Raw genomic sequence first — 17,123 nt, forward strand, 5'->3', positions numbered from 1 at the left:
GAATAAACGTTTTTTAGGAAATAACTAATTTCATAGATGCCTAGACATTAAATAGACCGAATAGAACTTTACAATATTACAAGTAGGGAAAGGATAATTCACATCACAGTAATAAAAGGATAAAGTATAGTGAATCTTAAAAAATCATGGGTGATTCATACAGAAGGATGAAAGTTATTTGGAAGGCTCAAACCAGAATTACCCATCAGGATGGTGGGATTCACTTTAGCCCCAGAAAAAGAAGTTAAAGTCTGCAATCAGATTTTAACAATGACAACACCAGGTCTGTGGAATTCAGATGCTTGATTCAGGCAAAGTTTAACACTAAAGGTTTGATAGGCTGGATCAAATAAAATATTGATATTAATGTTTCTAGGACAGAAATTACTGGGTTTAGTATGTATGAAATCAGTAATTAACGAACAACAAGAAATTAAAGCAGAGAGTTCTCTTGTGGGACTATTTGTTTATATTTGTTTATGTTTTTGAAACCTAATTTCTGAGGTTGGACACATCAGATTATCTGTGAGTATTTAAATGTAGCAGGCATGACAACTATAAATACAAGCTGGAGTTCAGAGAATGATCTAAGATGAACTGACAACCTTCACTTGCAGGAGAAAAAAAAGTTGAAATCTGTTAGGAAGTTTGCCTTCGTGGCTTGGAAGTGGGAAACGGTCAATTCCTACTATCCACAGTATTTAGAACACTATATCCTGAAGGACCTGATCTCTGTTGCTCTCAAAACCAGAAAATACGAAAAAAGTGAAGAGACTTTCATTTGAAGACAGAGTGAAATGCAATACACAATGAAGGCTCAAGACTCAATGATGCCTATCAACTTCTGTAGTTCCACTGGTGGCCCATCAATCTTTGCACAAAGTGTAGTATCATATAATATTCTTATTTAGTCCTTTACAACAGAATATAGGTGATGGTATCTTGCCTTGTGAATATGAAAATGGCCAAAACCCAACCTATGATCAACAACTTTCTTCTGTGTTGCCTAGTCAGTGATCAGAAAATGCTGTTTGCTAAACCAGGTGCTTTTTTTGATGCTGCCTCTTTACCACAGTATTAATTGACCTTGCTTCCCAAAGTGAACCTCTAATTGCTGTGTGACTGCATGACTGCTGTCAATAATTCCTACTGATTGATTCCAACTGCTCACTGCTTGAAGTTGTGCTTTCTTGTTCTCTCAAATGTTCTTTTGTTCTCAATGCCTGTATGTTTCCCAAACTGTGTGGTCTCTTCTTTATTTCACTCCAGCAGCTGCTTTGGCATTCTGCATCTTCTGTTTCAGATACTTGAATGGCTCCACACATTTGTGTTGTGAATATCATGGCTTCAAACCCTGAAAGACTTTTATGTCCCTAAATGTTCTTGTTACAGATTTTATCCTGCCATCTGATGTGCAATATGGCCCACAGATGGTACAGATGAAACTACCCTAAAAGCTGTAAATGTTGGTAGTCAAAATAGAAAGTTAGAAGAAAACATATAATTAATCTCTTCCTTTTTGAAAAAAGCCAAAAAAATAAGTCCAAATAGGAAAAGAGTTACTGCATTAAAGCTATGAGAATAATTCTCACTCATTTGGTAGATAACTCTAATTAAAATCAAAGAGTTTGAAATTTCAAGGGAAATCTAGACTGCAATTACTGGGATCAATCTAGATATAACTAAGTAATCTGGGTTAGAATTATCATATGCTATAGTAGGTGTTATACAGGTACCTTATATACTTTCAAATCTCTCGCTAACCTTTAACAGTAATAACAGTTACTGTCTAAATCTGTCAGAGTCCCATGGCAACATTATCTCAAAGAACTGATATTGCTTAACTCTGTTATATTTTGCAGAGTATCAGTATTGGAGTTGACATACACAGCAAACACGTATATCACTTAGAACTGACAAAGTGACAAAGTTTGATCCTAATGCCTGGCCTGACCTGTCTCTTAAACTCTGCTTCAACCAAACTTCTAGCTTCCTGTTGTTAAGAGTCATATTCTTAGCAACTTTATAAATACAGATACCAAGATGGTTAGGCTAATGGAGGTAGCATGTCTTTAGGTGATCCATAGCTGAAGCCCAGCCTTAAGCATTCAAGAATGTAATTAGCCCAGTCAAAGCCAACTGATGTAGCTATTCACATAAAAATGGCATGATCTCAGAATCAAAGTAGCCAAACGACCTAGTTGCAATGCTTTATTTTGGAGATATCTTGGTTTTTGAGAAGAACTGTGACATGACAATAAACATAAGAAAATTCTGGAGCTCATGGTTATGGCCAAGAGTGTGATTAATGCAGAAAAAGGCGAAGTTTGTTTAACGTTCAAAACCATCTATGTTGTCTATTAGACACCCATTTCTCATTTATGGACTGAGCAGCATTACTGCAGTGCCACACTGTTACTGTGCCGTCTCTGCTTTCTCAGAATCACAGAATATTCTGTGTTGGAAGGGACCCACAAGGATCATCGAGTCCAACTCTTAAGTGAATGGCCCATACAGGGATCAAACCCATAACCTTGGCGCTATTAGCACCATGCTCTAACTACTGAGCTACCTCCAAGAGGTGTGGACAGTTTTTCCCCTTCCACCTTTTAATGGGAAGTCTCATTATGTCTAGTAATAAGAACAGTCACTTTGTGAGTGCTGGATGGATGCTGGAACTTAATATTTTAACCAGCAAGTACAAAAGAAAAGGATGTGAGAAAAGTACTGGACATTTTTTCTCAGTGTCACACTGCAGCAGGTTCCTGTCAAAGAAAATGAACAACACTACCACTTTTTTGTCACTCTACTTTTTGGTTTTTTTCCTCAGCTGTTGAGGCAGAAAGATAGGACACTTCATAGGATTGAGCCCTACGGTCCCAAGAGATAAAAAAGGCTTTTTGAAAGGCTCTCAAGAAATATGTCCTTTGAAAAGTGAAAAAGAGAGGAAATGGTTCATATAGTCACTTAATCAAGGGTAAAAGGAAGAAATGCAAAAGCATTTTTTCCCCAGTTCAATGGATGTTTATCCTCAGAGCATCCGGTCGTATTTCTAGCCTCCTTCCCATGCTCCTGATAAGTCTGAGCTTCATCTTTACACACACTAAGAATCCAAACCCACTGCTTCCCCACACACTCGGGCTCCATTTACAGCTGTAAATGTTCCAGATCCTTCTGTTTCCCTTCCCTCTGACACACTTGGATCCTCTCATCTTTACCCACCTTTCTTTGAGCCCTATTCAATTAAATATCGGACACAAGTATAGTCAGAGCACCCTTCTCCATTTTGTCTCCAGCATCCTCCTAGCATGCTAGGCCCCATCGGCTTCTACTTCACCACTCCTAGACCAGCTCCATTGCTAACTAAACTCAAACTCAACATAAGGGTATCCCCCTGCCCAAATTTCAGCTCTGCCCACAGCCCTGAGGAGCCCTCACCACAGGGCAATCTCTCACAGGGCAGAGCAGATGGCACTCCCAGTGCCATCTACTGCTGCCCCAGCCACCGAGCCATGCTGGACATCCGACAGGGTTTTGATGCTTCCCAGCTTGGCTCCCCTCTGTGCAGGGCCTCGTCCCTTCCTTACCAGACTAGAACCACCCCAGTTCGCTCTCTCCTCACCGAGCCCCGGCTGTCACGTCCCGGGGCCTCACTGCTCTCCACCTGCCTTCTCCACTAACTCGCGTCCGCACCAGGGCCCGTTCCATCACTTCAGTCCCCGGCACGACGCGGGAGCCTCCCCTCCCAGCCCCGCCGCCCTGGGCCACGGCCTGGATCGCCGCTGGACACTCCCGCACCTCAGCACCGCGCCCGCCGCCCCCCGACCCCTCTGCTCCTGCTGTCAGAGCAGGAGGGGCGGCACCTGCGGGTCCGCCCCATTCTCCTCCCCTCCCCTCCTCCCGCCGAGAGAGAGAGAGAGAGAAACCGAGACCCGGAGGGAGGGAGGGAGACGGTGGCACCGAAGGCGCCGGGCGGGACTGCCTGAGCGCAGTGCTCGGTGTGCGGGGAGGGAGGGGGAAATTAAAAAAAAATAATAATAAAAAAATTAAAACATTTAAATTTAAAAAAAAAAAAAAAAGAAAAGAAGAAGAAGTGAGGGAGGGGTAGAAGGAGAGCGCTTCAACTTTTTCTCTCTCTGTCCAGCAAGGTAAGGGAGCGGCGCGGGGCTTTGCTTCGCCTTCTCGCCGGTTTCTGTGAGGGCACAAAGGTAGCGGGTCGGGCGGCGGCGGCTCCGCTCGCCGGGTCGCGCTCGGTGTTGTCACCCCGCGGGGCGCAGCGGCGGCACCGGTGGGCTGCGGGCTGCCAGCGGCACCGCGGGCAGCGCCCTTGTCACCGCCGGGCTGCGGGCGCCCACCCCCGGACGGGCTCCAGCCCTTTGTTACCGGCGTTTTGGTCCGGGGCCGGGGGAGACAAGACCCCGAGCCCACGGGGTAGGGTGGGGATGGGAGAGCCTTGGCCGGGGGGCTGTGGGAGCAAAGCAGGCGCTGTGGGCGGACGGGCGGCGGGCAGCCGAGCCCGGGGGCGGGCGCGGGGGGTGCAGGTGGCTGTGGCGGAGAGCGGGCGGGCGGCGAGCTCTCTCCTCAGCCCGGCGCTGCCGTCCCCGCCGCCGCCGGCAGAGGGGGCTCGGCCGCCTCGCCCTCCGCGCCCGCGGAGCCTTCGCCCGGCGTGAGGCGAGCCGGCCGTGGGCGGCCCGCGGGATGGGGTGTTTGGGGGCACTGCTGGACGTGGGCAGGCTGGTTTTGAGGAGGAGAGGTCTCCTTCCCGGCCGTGGGGGGCTGTCCGTATGGCGAAGGGGCGGCGGTGTCCCCTGGGTACGCGGCAGCCCAACGGGGGTCGGCCGCCCCTCGGGCCGTGTCACCGGCGGCCCGCTGGTGATGCTTTCACCGCGGTGGCGGCCGGTCGGCAAGGCTTATTTGCTGCTGGGAAGTAAAGATAGAGGGGGAAGAAGCGCCCAGGATGGAGCCGGCTCCCCGCGGCAGCTGACAGATGTACGCAGGGGCCGTGAGGTACCGCTGGCGTCTGGCCCTTCCCTCCCGGCGCTTCCCCGGGCTTTTCCGAAACCTCCGAAAGACGAAAACTTCGCGTGAACCATAGGATTTCGGCCAGCCCAGCGGGTGGGCCGAGGGTTGCTGTTTGTTTAGGCCCCAAGCCTGCAAATATTTATCCGTATTCTGAAATTTAGCAATTATCAATTGTCAGATGTGTTTGAAGTGCAGGAGACTCCTTAAGTTAGCCGATGGAAAAATACTTCCCGTGTCTGCTGCTTGTCAGCGTGTTTGCTTTAAATACTCTGAAGTTACAAACTTTTCTACATAATTCCATTTGATTTTCTTTGAAACAGTGGCTCTTCCAGCTTTTCCACTGACTGATATTTTAAGTATTAGTGAAATAATATTTCGTATTCTTCTTACTTCACTAATACCTTGTTACAAAGAGCTTTTTAAAAGACTGAAATAAAAGGCTGTTGAGAAGAAAGTGCTGTCTCTTATTTCCTGAGTAGGAATAACTGAAGCTTTATTTATTTATTTACCTTTATTACCGTTGTTTTAGCTGAGAGTGAAGCAAATAGGTGCATATTTCAGTTGTGGGTATAGTTACACATATGACTTCTGAGAAGACATCTAAGGCTTTCCACACTTTTAAATACTGTAATGCACACTTAAATTTGGTTTTTGTTAAAGGATATACCCTCTAAAAGAAACAAGAGTGTGTCTTATACTGATTGAAAAATTTATTACATGTGTGCTAGTGGGATTAAAAAAGCAATCTTTGCAAATATTAAACCTTATCCTGAAGAATATGTTTGTGAATAGGACAAAAGCACTTATGGAACTGGTGGATTAACTTTTTAAATACCCTTTTGCAAAGGAATAAGGATTTGTGAGGATTCTGAGAGCTGTTGAGAAATATTTAGTTATTTCTTATTTTTAGCATTTGTAGATTTTGAACATGTGCCTACTTTTTCTTATGTATTCTTGAGTATTTACAACAAAATGCTCAAGAAAGTCGATGAATAATGTTCAAAATGTGCTTACCTGTTTAAAGGGTTGGGGCCCAAACCCCGAAAGTTATCTGTTAGTACGTGTAACAAATACTGTGTATGTTTTTGCTTACTATTGGTACTGTTCGTACAAAACAAATTTTTGGCTAAGGTGTTTAACAGAAAAAAGAAACTTAATTGTAAAATCCAGTTTGTACATACTAGGAATTTTTATTAGTTGGGTTTGGCTGTAGATAATGTAACAATTAGAATTTGTGAGGGGGTTTTTTGGTAAGGCAGTTTTTAAGCTCAGGATATAATACTAAAGGAAATAAGCAGTACTAGACAACCGGATTACCAAGATTTACTGGGATAATTAAAATATGTGAAGTTTAAGATCTCATGAGGGCATCACAGATGAAAGGAGAGGTGATCTGACCGTGTGAAAAGTTTGTCTAGAATTCAAAAAAGCACATTTGGTTCAAGGTCTTCTTAAACTCATAGCTATTGGCATTGATATTTGGCAGTTCAACAAGTCATGTCCAAAGTATTTTGCAGATACAAGGGAAAAGAAAACTTGGAGTGTAATTTAGGACAGTCTAATTAGTTGCTATGGGATATAGAGAATGAAACAATCCTTTAAGGGAAATCTGTACTGTGAAGCCTATCAAATTATGAATACTGGGCTGTTTATTCAATGTAAAACTAGATTCAATATAATGTCAAAAATATACTCTAGGAAATCTTATCATTGAAAGCTAAAAAAAAAATTTAAATGCATTTCTCTCTAATTTTCACTATTTCTAGGAAATTTGGAGTGGGCATAGGACTGTAAGGATTTTACTTTCGGTGGTGTAACCGATTTTGTAGTACCTTTCATTTTAAGCATTTTAGACTCGTTTAAAAAGTACTTTTATGCTTTGTGTGGTTCTGTACCATATGTTTTGTATTTAATTCTTTGAATGACTACTGAAGTGCAGCCAACTTTGGGTGAATGTGGCAACTGTTAACTAGCGCTTAGCAACAGTGCACAATAATCAAGACGGGAAGTGAGAAGAATACCGTGTCTAATTGAAACTACAGGGGGCATTTAGCTAGGTAGGACGTAATTAACAAAACATGGAGCTTGGACATGATATTAAGGCATCACGTCTTGACTTGTAAAAAAGGACTGTGAAATCATTAAGGTAAAAAATATCTCAGATTTTTGGCTTTGTGACTCAGATGGATAGCCCCTTTGAGATGTGTGTGTTTTTCCTATTCCTGCATAATCATTTCTTGCATGCAATGCAGAAGACTCATTTTCTTTTGCTTCTGAAACAGAATTGTGAGAAGGATGACTGTTGGGAAGACCAACAAATGAAGGAGTAATAAGCTGTGACATTCTGACAATCATGTCTTTTAGAGAATTAGTCCTGTGAACTAGAGTTCATTAGATATAGTAAGCAATTAAGATATCTCTAATATTCTGGAACAGATTACAGTGGCAGTCATAAAACAACACTAAATTTTTACAATTAATGTGTTATTTTCTCTGAGAATAATTGATTTTCTGCAAATCCTGTCTTGTCATTATTTTCCTTAAAGTGTTGAGAAAAGTATTGCTTGTAAGAATATGTTTCGAAAACACTTTTGCCTAATGTAACTTCAGTTTTATTTATTTAAAAATTCCAAACCTGATCATTTTGTTTCATGCTATTTTCTGTGTGGAGATACATTCATAGACCAGTTTTATATCTTGTATATCCCAAATACGTTTTATTTCTAAGAACTCTGAAAATATCCTTGTATAATAAGGAGGGAACTACTAAGTTAAGTTTCAGTGAGTCATTGCAAAGGCTTATCTGCAACTGTGAGCAGGGCTAGTATAGCCTCTGTTAATGGATTTGAACTTGTGGGTAGGTAGTAGAGATGACCCAAAACCAAGGAGCCATTCTGTGAAGATGCTTGCAGTGGCAAACAATCAAGTAACATTAGATTCTTAATAATTAAATAGGATAATTAATGTTTTTATCATCCAGAAGAAAAAATACGGAGTGTATATTGGAGGAACATGTGGATGACAGTGTTTTTAATCACTGCGGGAACAGCCAGATTTTGTACACTGTTTTTGTTGGCTTGGAAGTAACAAATGGAACTATGGAGTTCTTATAGAAATGACAGACTGGATTGATGGGCCGAGGCCAACTGTATGAGGTTTAATCAGGCAAAGTGCCTAGTCCTGCACTTGGGTCACAACAACCCCATGCGGCGCTACAGCTTTGGAAAGAATGGCTGGAAAGCTGCCTGGTGGAAAAGGACCTGGGGGTGCTGGTCAACAGCAGCTGAACATGAGCCAGCAGTTTGCCCAGGTGGCCAACAAGGCCAATGACATCCTGGCTTGTATCAGAAATAATGTGGCCAGCAGGACTAGGGTAGTGATTGTCCCCTTGTACTCAGCACTTGTGAGGCTGCACCTTGAATCCTGTGTTCGGTTTTGGGACCCTCACTACAAGAAGGCCATTGAGGTACTGGAGCGTGTCCAGAGAATGGAAATGAAACTGGTGAAGAGTCTGGAGCACCAGTCTTGTGAGGAATGGATGAGAGAGGTGGGATTACTTAGCCTGAAGAAAAGGAGGCTCAGGAGGGACCACCTCACCCTCTACAACTACCTGAAAGGAGGTCATGGTGAGATGGGGGTCAATCTCTTTTGCCAGCTGACAAGATATAGGACAAGAGGAAATATTCTCATGTTCTACCAGGGAAGATTTAGGTTGGATATTGGGGAAAATTTCTCCATGGAATGGGCTGTTAAGCATCGTTAACAGACTGTAAGGGAAGTGGTGGATTCACCATTCCTGGAGGTATTTAGAAGATGTGTAGATGTGACACTTAGGGACATGGTTTATTTGTGGACTTGGCAGTGTTGGGTTAATGGTTAGACTCAATGATCGTAAAGGTCTTTTTCAGCCTAAATGATTCTGTGATGTTAAAATGTGGTTTAGTTTGGATGACTCCTGAAGCCTTGTCAGATGGTTTCTGTTGTCTTGCTCTGTCACACAGTAATGTCACAACTTGTGTGAAATATTTTTGGGACATGAGAGGCCATAAAGGACTGTGTAAATCACGGCTTTCATTGAATTGTATTTAATGTAATTCTCACTGAGTTAACATTAAGTTCCATGGCACTTCAGAGGTTTAAGAAAAAAAAACATAGATCTGAAAATTTTGCATCATATACTGTCAAATGCTTTGGTTAATTTGCATTTAAATTCTTTTTTTAGCAGTTATACTTCACTAGATAATAAAATATTCATAAAATACAAAAGCTAGGAACAACCATATGTTGCGACATAAAAATCACAGGAAGAGTAAAATCGTAGTGAGCAACCTAAGTCAATATGACAAGATCTGATAGAAACCTTCAATTAATACTCCTCATGTAAAGTTTTGGAGAGGTTATTTTGAGGTAGTTTTTCGAACTGATGGAGCTATGAACAGCAAAACAGTGTGGGCAGACCTAAGATACTGTTACTTAAGAGATTACCAGACATCTGTTGCATTGGTTCCGTCAACAAGCCTGGAGTGACTGGTTTTATAAAATGCTGTGCAGAGATCCTTCTGTTCTGTCTCCTATCTCCATCATTGTATGTAATTAGCTCTTTTCAAGACCCTTGGCATGATCTTACCAGAGCACTTTGAAGCAAGTGAACAAGTTGGTTACTGAATGTAACTGCGGTCTGAAATACCCCCTATTAATAGTGGTTTTTTTCTTTTTTAAATGAAGACTTATCTGTACATCTCACCAAAAGTAATAGGACCTCCCTAGAACATAAAGTGTGAAATTGTTACTTCGATGGCTGACTATTTTCAGCTGTTGAACATTTTACTAGTACTTCTGTCTTTTGCACTGAGTTCTGCTGCACATCCCTCTGCAGCACTGATTTCTCTGTTGAATGGCGTGTACAGCTCCAAAACTTCAGAGGAATAAGTAGCTTTCTTTGGAAGACCATGTTTTTCTATAGAGCCATACTAATTTTACATTTGGGTTCATAAAAAAGTATTAGTGTGAATAAGAAACACTTTTTTCCTCTTACGCTCTATGTATTTGAGAGATATTAGGATTTGGCCCTGCCCCTTTCTTTTACAATGCTACCTCCAACTTCAAAACTTGCTAAGGAGAATTTTTCTGGGAGTTTGATAGTTAAAATATGCTTTTAATTTGGTAGAATTCTCTTTCATACCCCCTTTTATTTCTAGCTACCTTTTAAAAGATAGAGATGGTTCACATGCAATTGTAATGCCAATGCTCAGTGAGACTGTGTGTACTCAGTTGTATGGTCCCTTGTTGTGTTATCAGTCGAGAGTAATTGAGTAAGTAGAGTGCTTGGAAATTGCTGTGTGCCTGATCCTCCACAATCTTCCTAGTAAAGAGGAAATAATCACTTCTTTAGAAAGCAAAGTGTGTCACACTATTCTGGCCTTAGTGAGATCTAAGCTCTTTGGAGCTTTCTCCATCATACCCCCTTCAGAGAGATGCTGTACTGGTAAGGGAGAGCAGATCCAAAAAGTTGAGTTCAGCTGCTTCTGGTGATGTAAGGAATCTGGGCAACTACTTCTTTACACAGGCATCACTGGTGAAATGGGGACATTCACAGCAGTTTTATGAGCATTATTGTTGCCTACCCATGCTACTGATGTCACAGAATGAAGAGCATCTGTGAGAAAACCTCATCTTGATGACTGTCAGTTCAGGATTTGCAGAGAGCCAAGTGCTCCATTTCCTGTCCTGAGCCTTGTGTCCTTCTACTGCTGATTCAGTATTTTGTTGCTGTTAGTTCTCTACTTACTATCTCCTTGGTGATACTGTGTGGTTGTAGCATGTTTTACAGTGTACGATTGCATCTCAGTTTTGCCATTCAGGAGAACAAGCTCTACTTTTACTGCTACAGATGATCCTGCCTCATTGATCATCTCCCTGTGGCTTGCCAGGAAGCCTCCCAAATACTGCATTGCTTTGGAGCATTAGGTGGCTTTATTCTCCTGCCCTTTTACACTTTCAGTCCACTTGGAGAACAGCTGTTTCATAGAGGAAGCTAAATCTTGTAATTTCTTTAAACCACTTACATAGAATCAAATTCTTAATGCAACTAGGTGATTCCTTTGAGAAGACTGGGAAGTAGGTCTTGACCTACAACAGTGCACTGCACCAAGAAGAGGGAAACAACTTCCTGCCAGTCATATTGTATGTGACATTTAAGAACATGGTTGTTTCCTACTCTCATAAAAATACTTTCAAATATTTATTTGTAGATGAAATGTTAAGACATTATTACTCTTCCTAATCTTAGTCTCTTAAAGGGAAATTTCTGACTGTGAGAACAGTAAGAAATTAGGTGGATTAGCCAAGTGATCAGTGCCATCCCACAGAGGAGCAATTTTGAAGAAAAACCTAAGGAGAAGGGAGGGAAAGGCAAAGCCATCCAAGAAGACTTTAATGCCTTGGATAGAGACACACAGAACTACCAATGGGGTATTTAAAGCAGAAGTTCAGAGTGAAAAATGTGCATCTCCTCACAGTCCTTTTTGCAGCAGTTTCAGCAAATTTTGGAGGTTAGTTCCTGCCATTTTTTTTTTCATTAGGAGAGTCAGCACGTGGTTTCCAAGACTCTTGAGGAGGATGAAGAGGACTTGCCTGCCGCATTGTTATTTCACCTTTTTCCTCCAAGTCCACAACCATGGTTACAGCAGATATGGGAGGCAAGGAGGATTTCAAGGACAGGAAGATTAAAATATTAGCTGTTACAAGTTTTTGTGTCAAGAGCTATGGAATATTTTCTATGAAATTACAGGACATTTAAACATACAGAGGTTTTTTTTGTTTATAGCATTAACTTAGTAATGTTTTTCTTTCTTACTGTATGCCTGTGAGTGTTTTGGGTGCTACATGGGAAAATACATGGGCAGTTGTCTCCTCCAGAAACCTTCCAAACTGTAGGTTTGACAAACTAGAGAGGATAGTGTGTATATTTGTACATGTACACATACATGTATGTGTATATATGAAAGAGAAATGGACATGCTGGCATCTAATATCACACTGGTCAAGTATCTTAATGGGTCTTTAAACGATTCTTTTTCTTTAATGATTGATTGGCTGAGATGGTTTATAGTGGTCTGAACTCTAATATTGTGTTCACACTTTGCCTTTATAGTCCAGAAGTTGTTAGTGTATAGTAGATGTGCCATTAATAATGTTATTAAAAACAGTATGCCTTGGAAGATCTTAAACAAAGACCATCACAAAAAAAACCCCACTTTAATTTTAAACAGCAGATGTGACCTTGTGGCAGAAAAGCCTGAGAAGGAAGGAAAAATAAAAGGCATTCTTCTGGCTGCTCTCAGATATCATAATGAACAGTGTCTGCTTGCTGACTGTCCAGCTTGGTTGTTTTATTGAGAGATGCCTGGTGACTGTGCAGATGGATGCTCAGTTTTCATTTACAGCAAAACTGGCTGGCTTTCTGTCAAGCTTGGCTTTGGGGTGATTCCAATTGTCATGTGGATTTGGTGTAGAAAGAGGGAGGCTGTATTTGAGATAGGGGTTAAGCACTCCCCTAGACAGTACAGTGTAGGTTTTCAGCTCCATTTGCTGTCACTGTAGTAAATCCATTTCTGATTATGTGCTAAGTCCAGACAGATTAACTGCTGAGTTGAACTTGTGAAGTTGCATGTGTGTGTTGCCAGAGTTCCTTCTGCTGAAAAAGGCAGATCTACATAACCTGTAGGTTCAGAACAGTTGAAAATTCATCCTAACATTGTTGCTTTGATGTCTGATTGAAAGCAAAACAAACAAACAAACAAACAAATGAACAAAAGAACCAGGTTTGCATCACTGTGTTTAAAGGATGCTGTCCCAACAGTGTTATAAATAAGAATTGGACCTGGGACTTATTTCAGTAAAAGACCGTATTCTTCCAGATGCTTTTCAATTGAATTTTCCTGTGAAAGTGGGCTCAACTTTGAATTCAACAACATGCAGTTTAGGCTTCTAAGGCTGAAAAAGAGAGGAGAATGCAACAGATGCTGCATAGTTTTGATACTTCTGATGTCTGATGATACTGGTATCATAAGCTTGTGTTCTCTGTTCTGATTCACTGTGTAAACAAGTACGGCATGAACCTCAGTGTATAACCTTGACATGGCTGGATCTTTGCTTTGTAGGTCCCAGTGGTTTGTCCAAATTGCAAAAACTGTATATTGAGAAACAGATAAAGTATTTGCATTGATAAAACATTTAATTTTCTTTGAGAAAAACTGTTTTGTGCCTCAGCCTTTTTATTTCAAGAAAGAGACCTTTAGTTCTTGTTTCATTGTAGTCTGAGAACTACTGAGAATCTCACATTTAGATTTGACAGGATAATAAGTCAAAACTATCAGTGCAGATCAGCCATGAACCAAAATACACCAGAATAGTGTGTTGATTTCCAATGTGGCCCTGCGAAACTATGAGGTTGGACTGGTTGATCTTCAGAGGTCCCTTCCAACCTGAAGTATTCTGTGATTTTTGTTGTTTGTTGTAAAGTGGGGCAGTACAAAACCCATAAAACTTGGCAGTGTTCCCTATTGGTAAGATACAAATTCCTGAGACAATTCATCTGGCACAGTGATTTTGCAAAGATACTCAAGGAATTGGCTAGTGGCAGCATGAACTGTTTTGATAACCTGCTTCCCACTGTCTTCCTTCTGGTCATTTTTCCACTGTGTGCCAGATGTGCTTTCTGTATACTGTCAGAAATTAATGCTGATTGCAGATCCAGTCGCACACATCAGTGGAGGGGCCCTCTGAGTTCTGCTGCTGACAGCTCTCTGCTGGTCTTGTCATGTTAGTTGATGGCAACACAGAAATGGTCTGGTGATTGAGGCATTGCTGGGCACATGTTAATAGGAAGGCTGCAAAGCTTGAGTGATTCTGTAAGAGGTTGTTTGGCCTGTCTGGGATGGAAGATTGAGCATCAAAGGGTAATAACAATACCTGGTAGATTGACATTGTTACATTGTCTAAAATCTGTCTGTCTAGATTATTGCTCATAATCGAATATTTTACTCTACAAAAACTTGAAATAAGCCCAGTATTATTACTTTTAAACCTTTTTCAGGACTAAAATAAAGCATGCATTAAAAGGAGATATTTGTTTGTTATTTCAATCAATTGCTTCTACTTCTTATTTTGTTAATTGGTGAGGTTTGGGAACTGGAGTTCTCAATGACATGCCCTTGAGCATCTTTCTGATAATTGAGTTGCATGTGTGTCCATATGTTTTATATTTCTGGACATAGTGGTTCTTATGTGATGATTCACTGTGTGGGTAGCAGTTTTGCTCTAGCTGAACATGCTCCATGTGTAGAGGAAAAACAGCCAAGTGTGGAAAGAAGAGGGTTGTGCTTTTTGGTTCCAGTTATGAAGAGAGGAATAGAGTCCGGATGATAACATACCTTTTCGTGCTCCAAATGATTATCTGAATAAATTGTGGGGAATTGAGGTTTTACAAAAAAACGCAGCAAGAGGGAAAGAACTAGAAATTGGCAACTGCATGTTGAATGTTCTTTGAAAAACTCCATCTTAGGAAGAAGTTGACTGGCAAGTTAACAAGGGTCAGAAAGCATATCTGTTTTATGATTCATAACTAATCCTTTGCCCCAAGGACAGAAAGTGTATTTGAGACCATATGCCTGGAAGGAGGTTGGCCTCAGGATAAATTAAAACAAATCTGTCCTACCTGTTCCAAAGTGCAGTTCATGTTGAGAGGGACTGATAAATTTCTCCTTAAAAAATGCATGTTGAAAATGACGTCTATTCTGTGTGTTGTCACAATGTCTTTCAATCTGGAATAAATCACGTAAACTGTGTTTCTTTCAGCCAGTGTGCAAATATAAGAGAATACACAGGTGAATCTTATGTCCATACTGTCATTTTGTGTGCCAGGAAAAATAGCCCCAAACTATGAATACATAAGGAGAAAATAGTTTTAAGAGAAAGGGCCTCTTTTGAAATAGGTTGATATCAAAATGGTGAGTAAACAGTTAAATGCAATGTCACCATAGAGCCTCATGAAGGATAATGTTCAGATTGAGATTTTCTTTGTTTTGGAAATGAGGCTGGCAATGTTCTATTTGCAGTTATTACTGACTTACCTATCCCTGATCTTTTGTAATTCCTTCTCTGTTTCTACAGATAAACTTATTTTTACTTAGCAGAAGTTTTAACTGAGGATCACTGTTCTTTATCATTCTATTCCTATTCCTAGGAGAGGAGGACTATTATGATTTTAATAAGATTTTTTTATTCAATTCATGTTTGGGTCCCACTTCTGCTACTACTGAATTACTTGTTATTGAGAAAACATGTTTTTGTACCTTTAGCTTAAGCTTGATATGTCTGACCAGAGCAAGTCAGAGGTAACTGAAAAATATTCTCATGTTCTGAACACAACCAATTGCTATTATGTTCCATGGCAAAAAAGATGGGGATTTGTTTGGATCACTTACAGAGACATGCTTTTTTTTACTGAAGAATGGCTTAGTTCAAGGTAAAAAGTCAAGTTAAAGTTAATACAATAATAGACTGAGTTAGAAGACCTAGAGTTCTGAACTAGCAGTTCAAGAGCTAGAGAATCTAAAGAAAATCTTTTGTGATTTTTCTAAAAGAAAATCTTTTGTGATTTTTCTAAAAGAAAATCTTTTGTGATTTTTCTAAGAAAAAGATACTGGAAAGCAGGTTTCTCAAACCTCATTTAATAGAATCATGGAATTATTGAGGGAAATTTGAGGTAAACTTGTGTCCCTTTACATTTCAACCAAAAAATGTGCAATGTATCGAGGGATTCCATCTTGGCCAAGGAATAAGGAAGTTTCTTTGGTCACTGAAAAGCATGACAGTTTACTTAAGAGGGGAAATGGAAACAACCTTCCTTTCCCATCTTAGGTGGTTATCTCTCTCTTACCATGGCAGAGCAGGGTAAAGGACATACATGTGAATGTAAGAGAAAAAGCCTATTCTAAAACTGTGATAAATGCTTATGCAAGATTACAATGTAGATTTTTCTCCTGGATAATGGTCTATATACTAGCATGTAAAGAGTATGGGGCTTTTGTTGCCATGGTACATTTCGTGCCATTTACACTGATGTTCAAAAGAAACAAACCCCTTGTATTCCGTAATTCATTTAATGTTTACGAGAAATTACTAACATGCATTAGAGAAGCATTGTAGGTCCATGTCTTATTTAGTCCAATTCTGACTGTGTTAGAAAAACAAGTATATTTATTCCTGAAGAACTCTGGGATAACTATCATTGCCTACCTGATCGGAGAGACTAATTTTGGTAAAGAATTGGATTTCAGCTACAGGTCTCTTGCTAAGCTGTGAAGAGGCCAGGAAAAACAGCTGTAAAAATGTTGATGTTGGCCATGAATTTACATAAATAACAACTTGCTTTCCTTTGAATGCGCAGGGTGATATTACAATGTGGACTTGGGTCTGCAGAAGATCTTGTTGCTTCTGCATTCTGCCACTGAGAAATGGCACATGGCTTCTACATGCCTCAGTTTCCCTATCTCTAAACCAAGGGCGGTGTTTGTCCTGGGAGCTTTTGAAGCACTATATGACAGTAATGATTTGCTCTATGGCTGAGCCTAAAGGGTTCTGAGTTCAAGTCTCCTGGTCAGATTTATGCTTCTGTCAGTAAGCTTTAGATCTCAAGGAACAAATTTTGTTCTTGTCATACGTACAAACAGTTATTTTGCTTTTATGTTCAAACCTTCTGTTTAATTTCAATCAACTTAATTTCAGTTAATTGAATTTAAACATCACAGTCTCCAGTTTCCCTGTGAGAACTGTTTGCCATTTGTAGAGAGCCAGGGCAGAGTCTCCACTGAGGTGGCTTTGCAGTGAAATGGATTCAAAAGTCCAAGGCCCGTCCAAGGCCCTTGGTCAGTTCAGCAGCCCGTGGCCAAGGCTCTGTTTACCCACCACCGAGGTGCTAAGGGGTATCTGTGTTGGTGTTACAGGAGCGTATGAAATACCCAGTGAAAATAGCCTAGGCTGTGCCTCGCAGTAGGTCTTCAGCTGGTTAAAGCAGGTAATAGCTGAGGAGAGAGTAA

General features: G+C 40.9%; 1 protein-coding gene across 6 annotated transcripts in view; it reads left to right on the forward strand.

Annotated features, from left to right (window-relative positions):
- Window positions 1-3,941: 3,941 nt before the first annotated feature.
- The window catches only part of GREB1L (GREB1 like retinoic acid receptor coactivator), a 137,351-nt gene continuing 124,169 nt past the window's right edge, over window positions 3,942-17,123 (forward strand). For all 6 annotated transcript variants that reach the window (XM_051774617.1, XM_051774626.1, XM_051774646.1 and 3 more), the window contains exon 1: window positions 3,942-4,148. The gene's annotated coding sequence lies outside the window, so the exon portion shown is untranslated. The remainder of the gene's footprint in view (window positions 4,149-17,123) is intronic.

This window comes from Manacus candei, unplaced genomic scaffold (genome assembly GCF_025592945.1).
Source record: "Manacus candei isolate 608988 ecotype Guabito, Panama unplaced genomic scaffold, ASM2559294v1 h1tg000008l, whole genome shotgun sequence".
NCBI lineage: Eukaryota > Metazoa > Chordata > Aves > Passeriformes > Pipridae > Manacus > Manacus candei.